We start from the raw sequence: 11,914 nt of genomic DNA on the forward strand, positions 1-11,914 counted from the left end.
CATTTGCAGATGAAACCATCTCTGGTGAATTATTGTGCTGATGTCGGCACAGCCCGGAAGCGAAGCTCAGTCCTCAGAGTTTGAATTAATAGCATATAAATTTGCGTCAGATCCGAAACATTTAGCCCTTCAGTGGTTGTGGCTTGACTTATTCTGCTTCGGGGGCAAAGATGTATGTTTGTACCCCTGTACATCTGTTTAGTCTGAGGCGCTAATAATGAAAACACCGAGTTAGGAGGATTTGGCCAGCAGCAGCTCATTTGCATAATCGTCACGAAACAACAGCGCATTCCTTAATGAGCTCAAAACGGGAACTGATCGGGTGAATAATAACAATAATCGGGCCAATATCTGAGAATGACTTTATTAAATGTAATCACCATGTTTTGTATAGACCACAGACCTATAGCTTGTTCAAGGACACGTAATAGTGGACCTTTAAAGTTTCTTTTTATTATTATACACCTTTTCCATGTAACTGACTTTCCTGCTAGATGCTGGCTATGATACAGTGACCTGTAAATGTATTCAGGTTTTTCACATTTTTGTCGCAGCAACAAACTTCAGTGTATTTAATAGGAATTTCATTACACAGTGGATTTCATTACACACCATTGGGTGTAATCATTACAGGGAGCAAAGGAATGCATACTTCTCAAATTTATACTTCAAATAAAAGTTTGTTGTGCATTTGCATTCAATATTTTGTAGAACGATCTTTTGCTGTGCTTGCAGCTGCTACAGCTCAACCAGTTTTGGATGCGTAGATCCTGAAACGTTTTGTAAAATGACAGATTGGATGAGGAGCGTGTGTGTACGTCTGCAGGATATTATCGGAGGGTATACACAAAACTGCCACTGCACCTGACCCATAAGAACACATCCACCACTCCAGCACACATCATGTGTGTGTCGCACAGGTTCAGGTGACGTGTCTGAGACCTCCCAGAGGAGGGGGTGAAGTAACGCTGTTTGCTTAATTTCTACTGTTTTTGGCAAAGTTTAAGCTAGATTTAACTATTTAACCCGCAGTCTTAGTGCGACGCTCAGGAAAAGCGCGGCAGATGTCACAGTCGGCCAACCAGAAGACCGGTCAGCTCTTCAGTTCACTAAACCACAAAAAAAAACTTGTAACCAGCAACCCACCAGAACCACAAACCATAAAAAGTTCAGGCGGGGTTTACTCGATTCCTCTTATTACTTCAGGAGGGCTAAATCTCCACATATTCATTTTTAGCTATCTTCACTGCTGTTATATTTAGAAGAAAGCGCGCCAAGCTGCCAAATAAACTGTAAACTGAGCAATAACATTTAGATTTGGAACAGACGCATGGTTTAGGCACAGATGTGAGCTACGTACAAGATGATTTGACACAAAATACCTTTTTCTCCACAATTTTGTTAATAGTAAAGAGGGCTAGATGATTAAAAAAAAACATAACATTATTATTTTCTTTTTACTTGAAGGAAAATCTCAAGGTATGCAGAGTGCGTATAGCTGCAGATTTCAAACCGTCAATGAGCCGGGTCATCAATTTGGCAAAAGAGGGCATGTCTGTAATTATGTTAATGAATATTTTGAGATTGTTACAGCAATAAAATATAGATTTTATGTTATGTTTCCAGGACTGCTAGTAATTATTAAGGCCAATTCATTAACGGGCGCTGCTGAGACACAACTGTGAGCCTGAGCCAATATCCCTGAAAGCTTTTTCTCTGTAATTTGTTTATCTTTGACATGCACAGACAGATTCTTGTGTGCGTCGCCTTTATGTGTGTGTGTGTCACTTATTAACTGGCTATCTGCTCAACAGTTAAGGTTGGACGTTTTTCAGACCTCAAACACAGACATGATGAAGGTTCTCAGAGAGACTTCAGATCAGCCACAGTTCAGTGGGAGGCAGGGCTGTAGGTCACCGCTGCAGTTTGCTGCAGAATGCCAGAGCACTCTTTGATGTGAAAAAGTTAAAAACCATAATTACAGTAATTAAAGCCAAGTGTAGCAGGTAGCCATGGCAATAGGAGCCTTTGGCTTTTTCCACACAACAGTTACTTTGCTTTTATCTTACCAAGAGTCCAATTAGCACCTTTCTTAGCTGGAGATATTTTCAGAACTGCCTACTGGATCATAAAGAAAGGATGTGATGTGTTTTGCTCTGTTCTTGTGCGACAAGGACGCATCAGTGGAGGAGCTCTCAGCGCTAACAGTTGGAGGAACAATTCAGTTCAAAGTCACTAACCGCCTGCATTACTGCCCATCAAGGACGGCTCGTGTTTACACGAACGATTCATGACAGAAATGTCCTCTGTCCTCAAACTTAAATGTTCCGTGATTTGAGATGTTTTAGATTTGTTTTTGAATTAACGCCTAATTCAATTCGGCAGACATGCGTTTATTGGGCGATCATTGGCTCGTCAGACGTTGCTGTCTGTGTTCAGAGCCAGAGCTGCCATTCAAGGCTCGGGTCACATCCTGTTTATGAGGAGACTTTTCAACACACTGGCTGTGTTTAAGCTGCAAGGTTTTAAATATTAGGGGGAAAAAAGTGACAAGTCTGTTCCATACATCCAAACCTGAGCTGCGATTTTTCCATTTCCAGTGGAGAAATAAAAGACCTAAAATTATTTATTTTAATGTGGTTCACCCTTAAATGTCATCTACAAGCATGGACTGCTTAACTTTATGCTCTGTTAATTTTACAACAAATATTAAAGGTGACCTATTATGCTTCCCAAAACAGGTTAAGATAAACAAAACATGTTCATTATAGTCTAAATGATGAGATTTTAGTTTGATCAGTTGCTATGTTGAACTGTTTTAGGGCCTCGTGTCTCTTTAAATTGATTTCAGTCCCCAAGGTTAAAGGTTAGAGGTTCACCTTTCAGCAGGACAGCGGTAATAAACCTGGACCTAGAGCTGTAGATTAAAGTATACTCACAGTTAAAATGGTCCAGCCAAAGTCCAGACCACCTGAGAATTAAAAATTAATGTTCTCCATCCCGTCTGATTTATTTTGTTCTATTTTACAGCAAACTCTGGTCAGAAATGTTAGTTTCCAGACATCCAAAGCCGCCACAGACTTGCAGATGGAGTTGCAGTAAAAAGGGCGTTTCTAAAAACTATTTACTCAGCTGGGCTGAACACAAATGCACACCACACTTTTCAGATTTTGAATTGTAAAATATTTTGTGAAAGTCGTGGATCATTTGCCTTTCATTTCATAATTAAGCCCTGCCTTCTGTGACATGCAGTCCCAACAAAACTAAGTGAGGTTTGTGGTTAAGTCATGACTAAATGTCAACATCCTTAAGCTGACATTTTGTTGAAGCAACTCTTGATTCAGTTTCAGCTCTCCTGCCTTTGTTTTTCTAGCTGGATTGAACATCACAAGCAGCTGCTGTTTGTGATGTTCTTCTTTTGGTCACCCAGCTCTGAAGTTCAGAAATATTACTTCAGTTTTTATTGTAATTTAGAGCCAAGGGTAAGTCTGATAGAAACTAAACCTTCGAGCTGAAGTGTCAAGAGCGAGACAAAACTTTAATCTAGAAGAGGCTTCAATGGACAGCAGAGTTGCAGATGACTGCATACTCTTCTATAAGCGACCTCTGACCCCACACATGTGTAATGGACTCGGTATGAATGCATAAAACACACCGAGGGCTTTGATGCTATTAATTCCACCTGTCCTTCTGCAAAATGGGACTCTTCCATGAAAAGATGATTCAACAGGCATGTCATTTATTTTATTCCTGAGATCACATCTGTGGTTTGAGGCTGTGACCTTGCTGAGTTTGAAAACATTCGAGTCGTGTTTTCATCTTAATTAACCTATTCAAGGATGTCTGATACTATGAGGAGGATGCTTTTCATTCCTTCTCTGGAAGATCTTAGTAAGTGGGGTCAAAGCGCCACTGATTTTATTTTTTCTTTTCTCTTCTAACTAAAAGTATAAATTAAATCTCTAATAAGATTTTTTTTGAAGACCCATGTCGTTACTATGTGACTCCTAGACACAAATCTTTCACGGCTATCCTTGAGAAATAAAAGCCTTTCATCTCCTGCCCTCGTTTAAATTTTGATTCATGTCTCTACAAACCACCAATAAAGTCTGAATTCTGTATTTTAAATTTGAAAAATTATTTTTTGATTAAAAGTAATAAAACCAGCTGGTTTCTCTCAGGTTTGTGGAAGGTGCAGTGGTGCAGAAACGACCGCTAGGAGGCGCCACCTCCCACTGCGCAGCATCAAGGGCATCCCTTTGATCTCTGTCGGAGGATGTTGGACCCGCAGGGCGAGTGATGCCTCCGCTTACGGTGGGGTGGGGGAGCGCTCTCCCTGCTGCTGATGGGAGCAGATAATGAGTCAGCAGAAGCTGCCCTGCGTCCTGCGCCATTAGAGAGGAGGGCAGTGGACACACACACGCATACAGAGGATACCAAGTCCAAATATTCCCACAAACACACACTCCCCACCCCCAACCGTCCTGCTTCACTTCATCCTCCCGCATCAGCTGACGGCGTCGGCTGTTCCCCGCATCTATGCTCTCGCTACATGAATCCGTTTCCCCCGTTTCTCCTGACATGATCAGGATTTCTCCCGTCCTGGTTTTCCTCGGCTCGGTTTTCCCTTCCACCTTCCCTGCTCTCTGACTCGGACCGCAGTCCGTCCCGCTTTCTCCTGGCAACAGGAGCTGAACTACAGCTGGTAAAAAAATAATTACTGTGAGAAACCAGAATCCAGGCTGCAACAAGCGGTTTGGAGTGTCTGTAGTTCAGAGGTTCTCTGAAAACATTGATTAAATTCAGGTTATTTATGCAGCACCACTAAAAACAAATGTCATCTCAAAGTGCTTTACAAAAAAGTTATTTTGATTCAATCACAGATGCATTTCATTTAATCCTAGTCATCGATCAGCGCTTTATGTTCATTATTCAAATGAGTTTAAACGGTTTTCTGTGCAAGGAAACACCGTAGATTTCATCGAGTCACTAGCTGCATTTCCATGAACCGATAAAAACTGCGCAAATTGAAATTACGAAAATAAATTAGCTTAATGGAAACATGAATTTAGAAAAATCATTTTGTTCTACAATTAAGCCTGTCGCAATAAACAATAAATCAATTAGTCACATGATAAATTAGAACGAGCTCAATAATTTCCATTTGCATCGTTTTTATCTTTCTACCAAAAACTGGATGATCAAAGTCTTCAGTCTGGTGCTTTAGTCTCAACTAATCATTTCTGTGAAGGACAGAAACTTAATAACTAATTTTATATTTTTATTTTGTTTATTTATTTCAGATATTTAAAATGTCTTCCAGTTCCAGGGTTAAATATTCATTAAAATGTATTGGTCCTTTAGAAGTGTTCTTGCTTTATTACTATTATGTAATTTGAAAAGGGTCTGAAAACAACAATATTATCATTTATCGCAATAACCTCTGGGACAACGTATCGTCTTGCAAAATGTATTGCGACGGGGCCTAGCTACAGCGAGGTGCAGGCGTGCCTGAATTTGTTTTATTCCTATAAGTCACTGAAAAATAAACGGATACAAAACAAATCAGTAATGGCCTAAAAGAGGATAAAGTACGTTGTTAAAAGTGAAATACGTTTGTTTGTTCGCTGTACCAATAGCGTTCCTTTTGATTTATATTCCACAGAAACGAACCAAACGTCCTATGAGACAAACTGCTTGGGAAAAAAGTGCTTTAAGTTTTTTTTTTTTTTTTTGGAGAGGTTATCTTTCATGGTCGACTTTGAAAAATATCAAAGAAAAATGAAATTCCTTTATATGAAAAAGCATCAGAAGAACCGAGACGGCAGTAGAGTTGTAAACACGAAGGTTATGGGTTAATTTTCTCTACGTGTCCTTCAGAAAAAATAAATAATTTTGGTAATCCAACTGAAAAAAATGAAAAAAAGTTTCTCTTTATCCCTCAATTTACGCAGAAAAGGTTGTGAACCGTGAGCACAAAAACATGTTTAATTTCAAAATGTTTTACATGTTGGAATGAAATGTTCAACAAATTACCTTTTAATGAATGTTCCACCTTTTTGTTGGTCAGAGATAATTTCATTTAAGTGACTTGTAATAGTTCTTTTCTCCAGTCAAGGTCTCGTCTTTTATTTTGGGATGTTTTCACTCTTGAACGCAGCAGAAAATGTTCTGCTTGAAACAAAAAGGCCAAAAGGCTGATATTCACTTTCTGCTTCTCATTAAAAGTTGGGTCCTGAAATCGAGATAAAAACAATTTTCTGTGTTGGTTTAAGCCAGAGGTTGATTGTGGTAAACAGACTTCAGGTGCATTAAACCTGCATGGCGGCTCTTTCATTAACAGAAATGAAAAGAAAAATAAGTAGATGAGGAATAATATTCTGGATGTGTAGTTTATGAGATCAATGTGGAAATTCAGATAAAACTGAATAATGGCAAATAAAAAGCTGCTGTTGGTGAAGTTGGTCGTGTAATCCACAATCTGAACAACCGTCTGATGCAAACAGTGGTTTAAATGCGGATTAAATTTGTGCTCGTATGAATCAAAGTGATGTTGCTGCTGAAATTGGAGCCGTTTCAGATTATAAAAATCCTCGCCCTGCGTTGTCGGTATTTAGCTTTCAAACTAGTCTGTTTCATCTACAGCAGGATTTTTATTTTTGGGATCATGAGGGGAAAGTTTGATAAAACTACCTCATAATCTGTTCAAATATGAATAAATAAGTGTCTCCGCATTCATTGAGTTCTTACATTTAAATAACCTTTTTTTTTTCACATTAATGTAATTTGGCAGAATACAGATAAAAGCTGCTTTAATTTGATGAAATTTAGCTACACAACTGAAGACTTTTTTTGCCACATAAAATCCAAACCTCCAGCTGCAGCTGATCCAGAAAGCTGCAGCTGGAGTTCTGACTAAAACCAGGAAGTTGGAGCACAACACCCAGGTCCAAAGACCCGACACTGAGAGAATAAACATTAAAATCCTGGTGTTAGTTTATAAATCACTGAGCGGCTCAGCACCACAACACAGTAAAGGTCTGCTGTTGTCATAGCAACCTTCCAGACCGCTCAGGTGTTCTGGTTCTGCTCTGCATCCCCAGACTCAGAACCAAACATGGAGAAGCAGCATTCAGCTTCTATGCACCACAAATCTGGAACAAACTTCCAGAAAACTGCAAACCAGCCGAAACACTGAGTTGCTTTAAATCCAGACTAAAACCTGTTTAGTTGCTTTTGAAACATAATCAATGAAACATTAATCAATAATCTGATGTGTAACGACGACAAAATGTAATGTTCTATGACTTTTTGTGTTGTGATGTGAAGCACTTTGAATTGTAGCTGAAAGGTGCTATACAAATGAAGTTTGATTTGACAAAAAAAAAGTCCCATAAAGTATCATGAAATCCTGGAGGAACTGAAAATCAGTAATAATATTTAATTTTAAGGATTCGGTTATATTTTGCCAGTTGTGAACAGGTTTTATCAAAACATTCTGGCACAACCGGTCCTTTAAGAGCGGTCATGATCTCGATTTGGCCAAAATGAAAATGAGTTTGACACCGCTGGTGTAAAGTAATAATTACTCCACAACTTACAGGAGCTAAATGTCGGTTGGTTTATCTCTTCTCGCCCTGTGATGAGAAAAGAGGCGTCAGCCTCAGTGATCCTGAACAGAACAAAGCAGGTTTTTTTAGAAAAATGGTTCCTTCTGCTTATCCATGGTGGAATGAACACATCAGAGATCAATACTCCGTGCAATTAAATCAAACTTGGAGCATTTTGTCAAATGCATTTCTGAATTGAAAAGAAACCAATGAATCACATGAAATGTTTAATTTAATTTGTCAGACAGACTCGAGTGTAGAGGAAGAGCAGACGCTCCCCGGACAGATTGCAATCATTTTCAGCCGAGCGAAATAGTCAAGTGTTGCATCGAAGAACATAAAAGAGCGAAAGCATTTGGCCCTAAACCTAATACACAGTTTGTTCTTATTAAAGGCTAAGACACAAACATCAATAAAAATGTGCCAAGAAAACACTTTTCCACGCAGGATAAACAAGGTTTTTATATTTAGCAGGCTTGGTGTTTTCCTGCAGCTCTCCGTCCCTGAGCCTCGCTGCTGCAGGAAAAACACGAAATGGGAAGAAAAATGTTGTGGATGTGGGAAATGCAGTAAAAAACACACACACACACACTAAAGTAAGTGACAAAGGTAGTGCCAACCTGATTAACAACTAAATTGGGAGTTGTAGATCTAAAATTAAGCTTAATTAGGCAGCTGCATGACCTACTTACTTCTCACCACTAATGGAAACAATCCTCACCAAAGGAAAAAGGAAGCGGCGCCACAGACTGTTGAGCTGTTAGTGAAATATGTTTTTTTCCACGACTGGAATCATAATTTACCTATTGAAACACGGCCACATGCATCATTTATTAACACGCAGCTGAATATGTGTTTTCCTGCTTTGTGCGCTGCGGACGTCCCTCCTTCATTTGACAATTATCCCACACACACCTGCGACCAGTCTCTCCACGACCCACGACCCGGCTTCATTCCCACATTCAGGTCTCGGGCAGAACTGGGCAGGAATATTAGCAGAATCAAACTTATAGCATTTCAACCCTTTCAAGAAAAAGGAACAAAAACACTTTAGTCTCATTGATTCTTGTTGGCTACACAGGAGGCTCCACTTTTGCTTTTCCAAGACATACGATTCAAAAATTGCACAACTGTTTGCAAAATTGTTTTTCTACAAACGTACTAATTATGAACTAAAAATACAAACATTGGTTTTCACCGGCACAAACCTCAACTTTTCTTGCGTGTCATTTCAAATCGTTACAGAGCTGCAGTTTCATTTTTGCTTTATAGCTATGCGCTACCTTGGTTTGGTCTGGCAAATGGAACTCCAATATTCCAATTGAAGCTGATTTTAAACGGGACTTATTACGCAAAATTCACATTTTCACATGTTTATACTTCCGTTTGGGTCTCTACTGCTTCTAAAAACAGCCCAAGCATTTTAAAGTACCGTATTTTCCACACTATAAGGCGCACCTAAAAAACTTCAATTTCCTCAAAAGCCGACGGTGCGCCTTATAATCCGGTGCGCCTTATATATGGACCAGTATTGAGCCACAACAGGTCCAGCCTACAAACCTATCCAATCTGGTTAAGGGATAATAACAATAATAAAATGTCACTTTTAAAGATATAAAAAAAAAAACTTAAGGGGAATGAATACTTTTTGCAAGGGGCTCTTGGTTCTGCTCATCCAGAATAATTCAGTCTGGAACTAGCAGTCTTGGGTTTTTCGGGATGAAATGATGCTAAGATTTAGGCATCAAAACCCAAAACATTTTTAAGAAGCCAAAGTCAGTAAATCATGCAACATGTCAGAAAATCTAAATTGATCCTTGTTTTTCTGATTCTTAGCTAATCCAAACATTTTAAACCTTTTTTCAGGTGGCGATGATGTTATAAACCCGAAGCACAAAAAGAATCGGTAAATATTGAGACATTTCTGTTTTGTGTTGACAAATGGAGCAAGATGCCTGTCAGATTCAGCTAAATTCACTTTTATAAAACAAACTTTCAGGTCTTTTGTTCATAGTTTCTAACCAAAACTGCCAAATGACTGATGATGGACTTTTTTTCTGCGGCCGTGCCAATTAGCTGTTTCGCTCACAAAGATGGAGAAACTCTGAAAACGGAGAAGCTGCTACCAAGATTCATCATCTGGAATCCTGTTTGTAATTACATGTGGCAATAATTCAGCGAGGTTGACGCATTCAGCTGCTCAGTGACTTTTACTGTAGCAACACCATGTATGTTTGTCCAAAAAGCTCGTTGGAGAGCACTGAATTCTCAAATTTCAGGATGAGTTTAGAGGTTTTTAGCTGGAAACGTTCATCTGAATCCCAGAATATCTGCTGTATTGGTCCAACCATGTAAACACACCCAATACATTTTGGTTGTTTCTGTTGCATCATAGAGAGAGAGAGGCAAAGTTCAACAGAGCCAAGTCAAATCCATTTTGTTTATGAACATTTTATTTCCCATTTCACAAGTCAAATTTGCCTCTAAGTGGGTTGATAATCTATGAAGAAAATAACTTCCCCTCTGTCCTAAAGCCCTCATCGAAGATGAGAAATACTGATGTTATTTAGTCAAAATAGAAACATGTTTGTGAAATGGAGGTTGAGGAATAAATCAGAAGGGCTGTTACTGCATTTCTGTGCAAGAATATGTTTTTAGTCAGTCTAGAAACTGCTGTTATTTTTGCTAACATAGTTAAATGAACTATTCTTATTTTCTGTTTATTTCTACCATAAAAATTCAGCCAGAACGCACTGCAAAACGAAAACAGGTGTAATTTTTTATTTTTACGAACTTGTAACATATATTTACTTGAATAATTATGTATATCAAAGTAAATGTATTAAGTTTATGTTGGCATGTCAAACAAACAAAGTTTGACAAGCTTAATTTTAGTTTGCTCAGTTCTGCCTATTGTCAGCTCCGTTCACAATGAGACGTTTTAGGGCATCTTGTCGCTTTAAATCCAAATAAGATGCTGCTGGCCACGCCCACAACTCGATGTTTACAAATTAACTCATGCAGCAGCTTGTGTAACAAATGACAGGAGTCATTTGTTACAACACGAGTTATAACTCGTGTTGTAACAAATTAACATGAGTTAAGTGAGTTAATTTAACTCATTTGTTTTAAATTGGAGCTCCGTTCTTTTTTTTTTTTTAGTGCATTTAAATGCAAGCTTTCCACTTTTTATTCTGTTGGTTCTGGTATCTGTATCTGTTACAGCTCATGTAACAACAAGAGTTACAAATTAACTCATGTAATGTCAGTTAATCTGTTAGCTCATAATATAAATTAACTCTTTTTTTTAAAGTTGGATCTCCATTCTGTTTTTTCAGTGCATCTAAATGCAAGCTTTCCATTTTTTATTCTTTTGATTCTGAATCAGTCAGTTCTCACAAAGTGCTTTCTGTCTGAAAAATGTCCTCAGATTTGAAAATTAAATGCAAAATGGCCATATCAGCTGCTGGAATCATTTCTGATCGCAGATTGATCTAAAAGGAAGTCTGAGTGTTTTTTTATTTTGACTGGAACAAAGTCAGTCCCCAGTAACTCGGCCTCTGTTCTGGCTCCGAAGCGTTTCTCTGCTCTACATGCGGCTCCATCCCCTCCAGTTTGTCTCTGCTCCCTTTTTTAACGCCTGAAGGATCTGCAGGGAGGAGGTGGCAGAATGTTAAATTTAAGAATAAAGCCATAAAATTAATGTGTGCTGGTCTTAAAATCAAGATGTGCCGTGATGACTAGCCTGAGGGAAGTCTGTAATAATGTCTGGACTTCGTCATATGGGGACCAGAATGATTATATGGATCAGACTGTTGTGAAATTTTAAGGATTCCCTTCACAATACTTCTTGGTTAATGTTAATTCATTCAATCTCTGGACTCGTTTTGTCCGTGTAGGGTTCAGGTAGTGATGGGGGAAGGTTGCCTGAGCTGGTTTAATTGTTATATCTTACAAAGAATGGCAAAAATATATATTTTTGTCTTTACAAGACGATGTGGAAAGAAACATGAAGTTTTAGCTGCTTGGTGGCCAAGAAAGTTAAATTTCACCTGAATGCAGAGCAGCCTAGAGTTTCTGTTTGGGAGAAAAGCCAACATTTATTTACTTATAAAATATATTTTTCCATGTATAAATGGGAAAAAAACTGCCAGTGGAACTAGAAGTCCTTTTAAATCTATATTAAGGAATTATTATCAAGTTTTTGTATTTTGTTGAAAAATTGTAAGTTAGTTTTGTTTTATTTCAAGTGCACTAAGATATTTGCACTAGGAATGTGTGATATGATTTGTATAAATCTTACA

General features: G+C 38.4%; 2 long non-coding RNA genes across 2 annotated transcripts in view; one reads left to right on the plus strand and one right to left on the minus strand.

Annotated features, from left to right (window-relative positions):
- LOC107833452 (uncharacterized) overlaps nucleotides 1-2,733 on the minus strand; it is an 18,572-nt gene extending 15,839 nt beyond the window's left edge. Inside the window, exons 1-2 of the long non-coding RNA XR_001659201.1 lie at nucleotides 2,721-2,733; nucleotides 1,789-1,795 (exon numbers count right to left, since the gene is read on the minus strand). This is a non-coding gene — a long non-coding RNA (uncharacterized LOC107833452). The remainder of the gene's footprint in view (nucleotides 1-1,788; nucleotides 1,796-2,720) is intronic.
- LOC103154491 (uncharacterized) overlaps nucleotides 1-11,509 on the plus strand; it is a 12,022-nt gene extending 513 nt beyond the window's left edge. The window contains exons 2-4 of the long non-coding RNA XR_477935.2: nucleotides 9,477-9,516; nucleotides 9,610-9,838; nucleotides 11,149-11,509. This is a non-coding gene — a long non-coding RNA (uncharacterized LOC103154491). The remainder of the gene's footprint in view (nucleotides 1-9,476; nucleotides 9,517-9,609; nucleotides 9,839-11,148) is intronic.
- The last annotated feature ends 405 nt before the right edge of the window (nucleotides 11,510-11,914 follow it).

The sequence above is a fragment of the Poecilia formosa genome, unplaced genomic scaffold (genome assembly GCF_000485575.1).
Source record: "Poecilia formosa unplaced genomic scaffold, Poecilia_formosa-5.1.2 Scaffold388, whole genome shotgun sequence".
NCBI classification, from domain to species: Eukaryota; Metazoa; Chordata; class Actinopteri; order Cyprinodontiformes; family Poeciliidae; genus Poecilia; species Poecilia formosa.